At 39.4% G+C, this 12041-nt stretch overlaps 1 protein-coding gene and 1 long non-coding RNA gene across 2 annotated transcripts in view; one reads left to right on the top strand and one right to left on the bottom strand.

The window, feature by feature from the left end:
• CHCHD3 (coiled-coil-helix-coiled-coil-helix domain containing 3) overlaps nucleotides 1-12041 on the bottom strand; it is a 273678-nt gene that overhangs the window by 101096 nt on the left and 160541 nt on the right. The gene's annotated exons all lie outside the window — the stretch shown is intronic.
• Nucleotides 2097-3873, top strand: LOC129151422 (uncharacterized). The gene is made up of 3 exons (XR_008558104.1): nucleotides 2097-2176; nucleotides 3515-3605; nucleotides 3817-3873. It is a non-coding gene; the product is annotated as an uncharacterized LOC129151422 (long non-coding RNA).

Below are 12041 nucleotides of genomic sequence, written 5' to 3'. Positions count from 1 at the left end.
ACCAAACAACCAGTCACCAGGAGGTGCATGGAGCACCTCTTGTGGGCCAGGACTTGTGGCTTAGCAGGGCTCGTGCGGGGCTGGTGGGGCTTGCCTGGCGGAGGCAGGGCCCATGGCTCACAGGGTGGGTCTGAGGTCCTGGGGGTCATGCAGGGCGTGGCAGGTCTGGGTCTCACGTGATTTTGCATGCTGGGCCTCTAGTATTTAATAAAACTACCATGTGTTTACATGGACTTAGGGCAGGAAGAGGCTTTTATCATCAAATTCAGCTGCAGAATGAATCGGGTGTTACCATCACATGTAAAAGCAGAATGTTCTCAACCCTAGACCACAGCTGATATGGTTCAGGGTGAGAAGGAACACTCAGCATTTGAGATTATGTAACTCAAGGTGCAATTACACTAAAATTTTCTCTCTTCTTATTCCATATTGTGGAGAATAATGCTTCCATTTCCAAGCATGTATATATAATCTGTTTTACGATGGAGATTAAAAAGCACAGAGGCACTTTAACATAGAGATGCTAGTTAAACTGCACTATCTGTTGAAGATATTTGTATCACTGGTCTGACAAATAAATTGAACAACAACACGGAGACAATTACTGCACCACTTCTGAATTCCTTTTCTTTGTATTAGCTTGTATTTGTCCAATTTAAATTTAGATTTAATGTTCACACTACTGGGACCAATTGGCCAGTCAATCTCTTCTCTTGCAATCTATTCCACATTCAGAGCTAGAAAAGAAAAAAAAAAAAAAATCCAGAGATCACCCAGTTCATTTTATAGGCAGTAAGTGAGGCTCCAGGTTCCCTGTTGACTTGGGGAATTCTTTAAGGTCAGGGAGACAGGTCGTTCTGGGTCCTGACTCCTGATGGCAATGCACTTCCCATTGCTCCCTGACCTTGCTTCTTTTCACATTGGCTTGACTTTAAGGAAAGAAAATGTAAAAATTATCACTCAAACATTTGTAGTTATTTTCGACACTACTTAACATACAGAGATTTTTAAAGAGTTCCTGTAACAATTGATGCAGAATATTCTAAAAATGTCTCCAGAGCCAACTAGGTACCATGTCGGTTTAGGTCCTCTGGGATGCAGATGCTGAGACGGAATCAGAATTACAAGAGCTTTATTAGGGGTAAGGATATAGGGTAGAAGGGGTGGGAGCAGAGAGAGCCTCGCACTATGCTGTAAGTCTGGTACCGATGAGACAACCGTGCAGCTCAGAGAAAACCTTGGCCAGGCTGGTGGAGAGTCCCAGGCAAAGACTGCCGGTTGGAGGGATCCTGGGCGAAGCAGAATGGCCCACAGACTGTCAGCATGGAGTGAGCATTGCTGGGAGTGAACACAGATGGACCCCGAAGTTGAAGCAGCTGACGGCACCTTTCACAGCAAGTTCTCTCTGAGAGACAGGGCTGGAGGCACACGCCCATGGCTCCACATACTCTGATTTGCTAATTAACCCAAAACAAATGATGATGACAATGAACTTTAAGCAGGTTGTAAACTTCAGCTTCCAGTTTGATCAGAAAGTAAACCAGCAAACCAAAAATGGGGGTATATCTGTTTGTATACCTCAATTCCTGATAGAATTGCTTCACTTATGTAGGCTGGGCTGAGTAAGTCCTATTGGACCTATGAAATACAATTTGAATCAGAAATCCTATGTAGCAAAAAAAAGCAACAGAAAAGTCATCAGACAATTGAAGCTAGAATTCTAGTTTGGCTGCAAACTCATGAAATTGGGCAAGCTACTTCCCCTTCTGGGATCTGTTTTCTTCTTTGTAACTTTAAGGAGATGGACTAAATAATACCTAAGATCGCACTAATATTCACGTTACATGTTACATTTACCATTCCATTTCTTCTATTACTCCATTCAGAATTGACTATCGCTAGGCCAGAGGAAATTCAGTAAATGCACCTGTTCTGCTGCCAAATTGCTAGGATGCTACAAGCGCACATTAAAAAGCACTTGGAAATACCCCGAGTAGGTGACACCTGGCTGCCAGGGCAGACGTTCGTGGCAGCAGCGACGCTCCCTCTCTGCCTGACTTGGCACCAGCGGTGGGCTTACAAGGACCAGAGGATTCATCGGGCTTAGCTCCCTCTGTTGCTTAGCAATATTCACTGGGCTGTTTCCTGAACCTCACACCACCTGGCAGATTCAGAGGTAAGACTGAGGGTGAAAGGGGTCATTTCTAAAACAAGTTCAACTCACTGCTGCTCACCAAATCCCAGTGGCTCTCATTTTCTGCCCAAAATGACTAAGTTCAGAAAATAATTGGGCATCCTCATCCTATCTGTGGTGCTTTAGTGAGGAGAGTTCAGTGCAATCGCATCATATGTACATATAGTTTCTGCGAACCCAACTACTGGGGTTCAAGTGGGGAGAGAGAAAAATGTAACTAGAGTGCAGGATTTCACCTGCTCCCCGAGGAAGCCTGGGATGGCTCAGTCAGTTTCACATCCCACAGGTCCTCCTACACGGGAGGAATCTCACTCATCTCTTCCCAGTGAGTGGAATTCTATTGGTTCAAGATAGTTTTCATTCACGAATCCTCAAATGAAAACCAACATCTCCTCTAGTGCTCGACTAAAGAAACCAAGAAACCAATAACAGAACTCCCAGTGCTGAACTCCTAAGAATAAACTTGAACAAAAGAAATCTTTGTCTCAAATATTCATCTTATTTTTTCCGGCTTTACTGAGGTATAAGTGACAAATAAAATTCACATGATAATTTAAAACTAAATCCTTAAGTAAGCTGCGACTCCACTGTATTCCAAGAAAAATTAAATTTAGAAAAGTGTTAGGATAATAACAATTATTTCTTAAAATCATTCTCAGCAATGGCTACTGGTAAGGAAGATATGAAGAAGTACCTGGCCCTTTACAACACCCCATTCTCCCCCAAACCTGATGGCGAGAGAATTTAAAAAATCTTTATCCTCTGTGTAAAGCCTCCAGGTTACCTGACCAAGGAAAAATTTTTAAGAGATGAGGCTGTGGGATTAAACAGAAGCCTGGACAAAGCAAGAAGGGGAAAAAGTCTCGGAAAGGAGGAATGGAAAGAAGAGAATGCACCCAAACCATGAATCATCCACTGGAAAGCAACAGAGACCACAGATAGGCTGTAAATAAGCCACTGCAGGTTCTGGGCCAAGATGGCTGAGAAGGGATGGGAAGACACCATTAACCCCCAACTGGAAGGGCCAGGCTAGCTGAGACATAGCTTTGTTCTCATCACCATTTGTACACAGGTGTGGAAGGACCACAATGAAGCAGACGACTCCCAAATCTCAAACACTGGGGAGTGCCTTTCACCAGAACTTTGCTACCAAGAAACTCAAGAATGGATGTAATCAAAATGTTAATTTACAATTTTTAACATCCTTAATCACTTTTAGAGAGCTGAAATTACATAATCACACGAGAAAGCCTCACCACATAGCAGTATGAAGTAGTACAGTTTTGCATCCACCTCTTTTGTTTTTATTATGTTTTACAGTTAAAAAACAACAGCAAACAGTTGCAGACAAGAGACTTGCCTAAAATCCATAGCTGAAGCGCCATCTCGTGAACACAGAGCTTCTCACCAGGTAGACCCTTCTCTATGTTTGGACCCAAGAGCAAAGAGCAACTTCATGACTTTGCTTTGGTTTTGCCTGCTGGGCAGTCAGAGTATTATTGTTTGACATGATATCCTGTGTGCGTTATGGTTATGACTATCATTTTAATTACATATTATCTTTTTGGCTTAAAAATCCTCCTCCTGTGAGTATGATTTCTATTCACCCATCATTTGATCAGATGCTAGAATGCTCCCAGCAACTGTTCAGACTGAGGGGCTAAGTGACCGAATTCCAGCCCAGAGGAAAGTGACCCCCCACCCTCAAGCTTCTTAAACCAAGTGCAAGTATACTGCATGCAAAGTGATGTTCTTAATGACAAACCATTAATGACATTTGATGCCATATTTATAGGCTATCAAAAATACTCAGAAAAAAAGGAGAAAGAACCATATACATGTGAAGGAGGCATACTAGTATACCTTAGAATCCAAGGTACTCAGATATTAAATATCTAATCATGAAATTACTCTCATAAGATCAGAAAGCTAGTTAGTCATGAGCTAAGAATAGAATACAGGTTTCCTTGACTCACATTTCATGTTGGCATACTAAACAATATCTCAAATATTCTTAAAAACCTGTCTGTGAGTAAGCAAAAAAGTCCAAAACCAAAAATTCTTATTATTCCAACATCATATCACCAACCTGAGCACCCCCCCCCCAACCTCCCACCAAACACATTTGCATGGGTGATGGGTGACCATCTACAGAGTTTCTGAGATGCGATTCCTTTCCAAACACGTTTCTTATCTGACATGAGTACTGCAGAAGTGGGCAAAGATATTACAGACCACAAATCAAAATAGCTGCAGGAAAATACATACACTGAAAGTAATAGATATATATGTTAAGCATAAATGCCCAGATGTGAAACTCAATTATGTCTGGTAAAAGAAATATTTTGCTCAAAGTTATGGCTTGATCCTTTAAAAATTTACAATATTATCCAGCTATTTTCTAATACATTGAATGTTTTGTGATCCTTGCCATTTGTCACCTTGCACAGAATATTTCAGGCTACAGTAAAGAATTAGTGCTTTTTTCTAACTGAACTAAAAAGACAGCCTGTTTGCTTTGAAAAATGGCTACCACCTGCTATTAATCTGCAACTGAAAACAAGTAGTGCAGTGACATTTAGCAAGTTAACACCCCTCCACCACTTTCCTGAGAGAAGAGTCTAAGTGACATTTTGTAATATTCTGAAAAAATTTTAAACATTTCTAAGAAATAGGTTTAAGTTTTAGTAATAATAAACTGCAAGTGACATATGAGATTACTAACACCAGACACAGTGCCCCTGCAGTGTGACAAGCCTGGTTTAAGCGCAGAAGGAAATCCCTCCCAAGTCCCCCTATCTTTTTCCTTTATTCTCTTCGTCTGGTGTCAGACGGATGCAAGCAGTAATGATGGCATGATCAAGGAAGAGCTGACAACTGGCTGAATATTTGTAAAAAGGCTGCTTAGCTGATCTTTGCAACAAGCGATCTTTTGTCCTTCTGAGCTTTCTGTCACCTGAGGTGGCTTGCATCCTTGAGATGCAACATAAAACTATTTACTGATCTATTCTCCCAATAGTTCCTGGAACACTTTGGAGAACTTTTCCAATTTGGTTGGAAGAATGACCTGGCCACCAACTTAGCTCTAACTAAGTAACTAAGCACTAACCATGATCTAAACAAACCACACAAGTCATGACAGCCCAGAATGACCCTGGGGCTTTCGGAATGTATTTCCTGTCCAGAAGAAATAAGCCAATCCCTATATACATGCTCACATGTTACGTTAAATGCTAAAATAATTTACCCATCTGAAGAACAAAATAAACTTAATGTATCTATGTATTTATCCAACAAGCACACAGGGAAACTTATCTTGTGAAGAGCTTCTGACACTGCTATTCATGGTAGAATGTAATCAATAACAGCCCATTGCACCTCACACACTGACAATAAACCACAGTCCTGAAGCTCCAGTTTACCGAGAGAGCTACACAATGAGCAACAATCCATTCCTGCTTACAAATGCTATGTTTTTCCAGAAATTACAAACGGGGGTGGAGGGTGGTGCACAGGACGTATAAACAAACAAGCATAATAAAAGATAATATATAAGGACAGTGATTCGCAGCTGGACTGGAACTTGAAGGCTGGATGAGCAGGATTTGGATGAGACAAAGGCCACTGTAAGAAAAGGCAAAATAAACAGAGGTACAGAGGAGAGCAGACAGGAGACCTGGGCAAGTGTCCAGTTGAAGAGGGAATTACAGGAAGAGGGCCAGAAGGAATGGAACTTGGCTGCAGGAAGACTTGGCTGTCTGAGGTCTGGATTTTATCTTGTTGGGGGACAGAGGGGGACTCTAAAGGTTTTTGAGTGCGAGGAAAACAGTACTTCAGTAACAGGATTAGTCTCGGTGTATAGGATGGATTAGAAAGAGGGGAGAATGCCAGCGGGGAAACCATTAAGGGGACTGTTGAAAGGATTCAGGTGAGAGGTAATCCGGGCCCACAGGTGCTGAATGGCAGTTATGTTCCCGGGAGCATCTTCTAAAGATCATTTAAAGTCAATGCATGAATTCTAGCCAGAGGACAGTGAAGCACAAACTGAAACACAGGGGAGATGTGCAAGAATGGGCACGATGCATACCATTAGACATGGCATGGAAAATTTCCAAACAGAAATACCACTGAAAACGTGGAATCTGGAGATAGGCCACTGATGCATTTAAGATGTCAAACACTCTATTCTAAAATAAAATTACTTAATGAAGAAAACATATTTAATGGAAGAGGAGGAAATTTGGGATATGGCATGAGATATTAGCAATTATTTTTTAAATTGAGACATAACTGACATATACCATTATATTAGTTTCAGGTATACCACATAATGATTCAATATCTGTATATACTGTAAAATGATCACCACAATAAATCTAGCTAACTTCTTGTCACCATAGTTACAAATTCTTTGTATTGTGATGAGAACTTTTAGGTTCTACTCTCTTAGCAACTTTCCAATACTATAGTCACCATAGAAATTATTTTCTTTAACCTGCTGTTTAAGAAAAGTATGTAAAAATCTGCTATTTAAGTATGATGCCATGAGGAAAACATAACTGGAGTTTTCCAATGTCCAGCTTGACACAAGTACCAATGTTCACAGGTGTTATAGCCTAACACTAAATTTTAAGTCATTTATCCTATTTTAAAAAACAACAGACTACTACATAAAATCTTCAACCTTAGAAAAATCATGGTGACTCTAGATACAAATGTTAAAACAATCTAATTTTAGTATTTGCTCAGATATTTCACTGAGACACTGTTTATAGTATGCTGCCTTCAAAACATGAGTCAAGGTAACCTGTATTCTCTTGTGATTAAACTAGCTTTCTGATTTTAAAACATCCTTTAACATCTAAGGGCTTTGGTTTGCAAGGTGTGGTGGCAAAGTAAAAATCTAGACTCTCCTCCAATGACAAGACCAACCTTTTCAATGGATGTCTAAGATGCCCTAAGAAGTAGGTTAGAAGCATAAGCCACCTCCCTGAGTACTGGGTCCAGGCCACGCACACCCAGGCTGAACATGTTGGGGGTATTAATGACAGCAGGATCTGCAGGGGGACACTCCAGTGGGCTAGGGCCAAGTGGCCAGCAGCACAGGGAAGGGGAGAAAGTCTTTAAAGATAGCCTGAAAGATCATTAAGAACAATGTGACATCACTGTAACCCACGTGATAGCAACTACAAAGTGAAATCACACTGGTGAGCAGCCATCTAGGCCAAATGGGTGCTTTTGAACAAAGTACTTCTACGGTTATTTGGTTGAAAATTGGGGCTATCAGCAGCAAAAAGCTCTCTAACTTCTGATTAATCTAAGATGTAGCCTCCATCCACAGAAAGGGTTATGCATGTCAGTTTACTGAACAGTGATCTCTACCAATGTCTCAAATATCCAGAAATATTATGACCTCAATCACCTAGGCCTTGGCATACAATTGTGCTCATCAAGGTGCTCCCAAAATTAGTACTATTATGTAAGTAATCAATAGGAAATATATTTCCCACAGAATGGGAAAAACAATCATTAAACTTAAAAAGTATGATCCGGTTTATTTGTTGTGACAAGTATGTCCTAAATTTCAATAAAATATAAAACAATTTTCCTTTTCCAGACATCAGCTTTTAAATATTCTCAAAACCACTAAGAAAGAGGAGGTGTAGCTATGCATCCTATTCTAACCCCAGAGCACCCTACTTGTCAAGTGTGTGTGTGTGTGTGTGTGTGTGTGTGTGTGTGTGTGTGTGTACGCAAGTGTACACGCAAGCATACTGGGGGAGACAGAGACCCTAAAATGATATAAACCAGAATATTTAAATATATCCCTTTGGGCCCAGCCAGTGTGGCTCAGAGTTTGAGCGTCAACCTATGAACCAGGAGGTCACAGTTTGATTTCAGTCAGGGCACATGCTCAGGTTGCAGGCTTGATCCCAGTAGGGGGTATGCAGGAGGCAGCTGATCAATTATTCTCTGTCATCATTGATATTTCTATTTCTCTCTGTCTCTCCCTTCCTCTCTGAAATCAATTTAAAAAATATTTTAAATACATCAGTTTGGAAATGAGGAAGAAAACTTCACTGATGAAGCTAAAATAGAGAAGAGAAAGATAATTCAACAAGACACTCGAAAGTCCTCTATTTCTCATAGCTTCTTGGGCATCCATTGGGCAAGAGAGTCAGGGAACAGTGGACTTCAGGTAAGAATAGAGGTGGCTTGATCCGGCTTCTTAACTTGGGCTCAGGAAAAGGGCAATCACAATCATGACAAATCTTTAAACAGATTGGGCCATGTTAGAGGACAGAAGCCTGGACCAGATAAAGGAAGAACGTGCTGGAACTGCATGTTGAGGGCAGCTCCCTTGCTCTCTCTCCTCTGGTGTTTTCTTTGGACTTTGCATATTCTTTTCCTCCTTTATCTACCTTTCCAGGTATCAAGACTTTCATTCTTCTCTTGTCTCTTTGTCACTTTTTCTCTTTGCTCATTTCTTTTTCCTCATTTTTACTTCCTCGCTTTTGTTCTTATCCTTAGTGAGCTAAAATGTATGTGATGTATTAGAGGTTTTTCATCTTGTTTTGAAGTACAAAAGAGGCCAAGTTGAGTATTTCTGACTAAAAATCCCTAAGCATTAATCCCACGTTCACCACCTGACTGTGGTCTGATTTCTCTTTTTCCCCCCTCCAGATAATTAGTAGCGCTTTAGATTAAAAAAAAGTCTGATTTAGCAAATATATTCTTAGTTCTCTTCATTTCTGCTCATATTGCTGCCTCACCAATCTTTTCATTGCTTCTCTAATTTTTAATTTTCTAAGCATAAGTGTACTAAGGACACAGTATAAAAATAATAATATAAAATTGTGAAGCTTTGTGGTGATTTATAAAAAAGTAATTTCTCCCAGAAAGCAAACTGGTTTTCTCTGGTAAGTGAAAATTAGCAGTCATTCTGGAATCTCACACTACAGAATTAACATGTGTGGGTGATAGTCCAGTGAACTCCCGAGCCTCCTCCTTAATATAGATTTCTAAGTGTCTGTTATCTACTTATGACTTTTCTAATTATTTTTCTGTAACCTAGTTAAACAATGTTTCTTATTCCTGAATTTCACATACTTCTAACTTTTAACTCTATTATCTCTTCTTCCACTCTTCATCCTAACCAGTGTATTGCTGTCTGGGTCTACTTTTAAAGTGTTCTTTGGGAGAATTAGGAATAATAACTAAATCACTCAGTAGGAAAAGATATAAATTGCTGTAAGTGAAACTGTTGAGAAGCCTCTTTCTACCTAAGTACATTGTTTCATGTCATCATTCTTTATTTTCCTAGAATGAAAAGAATAATAAAAATCTAAGTATATAATTTATTTTGAGTGCATTCAAATATTACAGGCTGCATCCAAGTTTATGATTTCACTGTTATTGTTTTTTAGGAGTAAAATAAATATATGTAACTGTAAAGGCTGTACTTGGTTGGCTAGTTTATTTTTCTGAATCTGGACAGAATCTAAAACTGTTCTATGCAATCCCACAGAGAAGATTAACCAACATTTTCCTTCTACCAGAGCAAGTTCCCATCTTTACACTGAATTGCTCCTCCTGAAATTAAATCCTTTAAAAAAATTAACCCCATGCTCAAATGTAGCCAGAAAAGAGCCCATCGTAAGCCTCCACATCATACTTTTCCACATCCTAGAAGGTAATCAATCCCCTCAACTTTCTCCTCTTTTAACTAAACATCTGTTTGACACTGCAAATATTTCCTTATCCAACTTTTCATCTGCAATATGGATCTTTTATGTTATTCCAACTCTACATCCTTCTCAATTACCTTAGTTTCTTCATCTACAAAATGAAGTTAATTATACCTGCCCTATTACTTTTCTTTAAAGAAACAAATGAATTACAAGTATTTTTTAAGAAGTAAAAGCAATATTCTTGTCCCAAGTAGGTATGTGACCAAATAAAAGAGGGGGAAAAAAGGACCAGAATGCAGTAAAACCACCATAAACATAGCTAAGATTTAAGCTAAGCTTTGTCTATATTTCCTGCACTAACTAAAGCTAATCCACTCTTTGACAACCTCCAGTTTTGATTCTAATAAAGACTGGCTTACCGATTCATAACAAGATTTTACTAACTACTATATTCAAAAAGATTTATTGCATTCAAAAATCTTGCACTGGCTGCTGACGGGAGATGGTATAGTTAGGGAGACAAGAACACAGAATCTCAAGATTTAGCATTTACCAGTTTTAGGAGCTTAGGAAAATTACACGGGTTATCTAACTCTTAGATGCCATATTAGTAAAGTGAAGAAAATAGTAGACTCTTCAAATGGGCTGTTGTGACGATTAAATAAGAGACTTTATATAAAGCTCTGCCGCAATGTGTGGCACATTTGGGAAGCACTTAGATACAATCAGAACCAGTAAACGATACCTTTAGAACAGAATGTGAAAAACAAAAGGTATCTATGTACTTTATATATCAAGCTACAATAAAATATCTAAATACAAATTCTTTGCCAATTGTCTAATACAAAAATGAGCCTGATACAAGAATGGCTCTGCTGAGTTCCCTGTCATCTTCATGATGGGTTACCTGTAAATTTCAACCAATTTCCTCAAAGGCGAGTGAGAACCAGAAGGCATTCACAGAGCAATCGGGGTGCAAGACCCTTCTAGATTACCCCTCAGTTCTTTCCACAGTTCTCTTCCCATACACATTCCTAATTCAATAGCAAGTTTTCAGTAAATCACCTTTACAAGTCTTTCCAAACCACCACCTTAATTATTATACAAATAGCAACAGTTGATATGACATCTAATTAATCTATGTAATAACAAACACAACTGACATAAACATAGGTTGCAAAGGAGCACAGCTGGCTCTTGGTAAGCATCCGACCTAAATGATTAGGTAGGAAATCACAGAAATGTCAGAAAGTCTATTGGTGATGAGCATCAGTGGGCCGTGGACATCACAGAACAAGTTCCATAAGGGAATGAAAGTTGTTTAACCTACTAAATGGATTCTGTGGAGGTCAAATAAGATTTATACTATATTTGAATCACAATCATCATCATCACCACTATCACCACCACCATTACCACCTTCATCATCACCATCACTACCAGTACTATCACCATCACCATCACCATTACCACCATCACCACCACTACCATCACTACCAGCACTATCACCATCACCATCATCATCACTACCACCACCATCACCATCACCAACAACATCTTTCATTTCACGCTAATTGCAATTATGTGGGTTTGTTCCTTGAAGTTCCCACATAGATTATTTACCCTTCCAAATCATAGCCTAAGTGACCTAACCCCCTCCCACAAAGTTATAAAACAAAATTTCAAGTTGGCCAAATCCAGTCACATGTTTTTAAGATCAGTCTGTAGTAATTCTAACTCACAGTAGACAGGAAAAGACCCAAGAATATTAGGCTCAAGGCATATTACTAATGTTTGGCTCACTTTATTTTCATTCCTCTATGAACAACAAATGAGAACATTTTGTGCACTCAATTCTGTGTAGCCCACTATTGGATGAGTAAAGATGTCTCATTTCAGCTTTGATAAATTGTGTTCTGTGTCACCCAAGAGCCAATTATTGCTCATCATCTGTTTTAGAATTAACGTTTTATTGGAACCCAGCTCCATCTAGTCATTCATGTATCGTCCACGGCTCTTTTCACAATACAATGACAGAGTAAGTTGTTGCAAGAGATACAGTATGGCACGTAAAGCCTAAGATGTTTACCATCTGGCCCTTTACCAAAAAAGTTAGTTGACTCCTGCTCTAAGAGAAAGTGTGGTGTCTTAACCAA

This window comes from Eptesicus fuscus, chromosome 14, assembly GCF_027574615.1.
Source record: "Eptesicus fuscus isolate TK198812 chromosome 14, DD_ASM_mEF_20220401, whole genome shotgun sequence".
NCBI classification, from domain to species: domain Eukaryota; kingdom Metazoa; phylum Chordata; class Mammalia; order Chiroptera; family Vespertilionidae; genus Eptesicus; species Eptesicus fuscus.
This window is presented reverse-complemented; position numbering and strand designations above follow the sequence as displayed.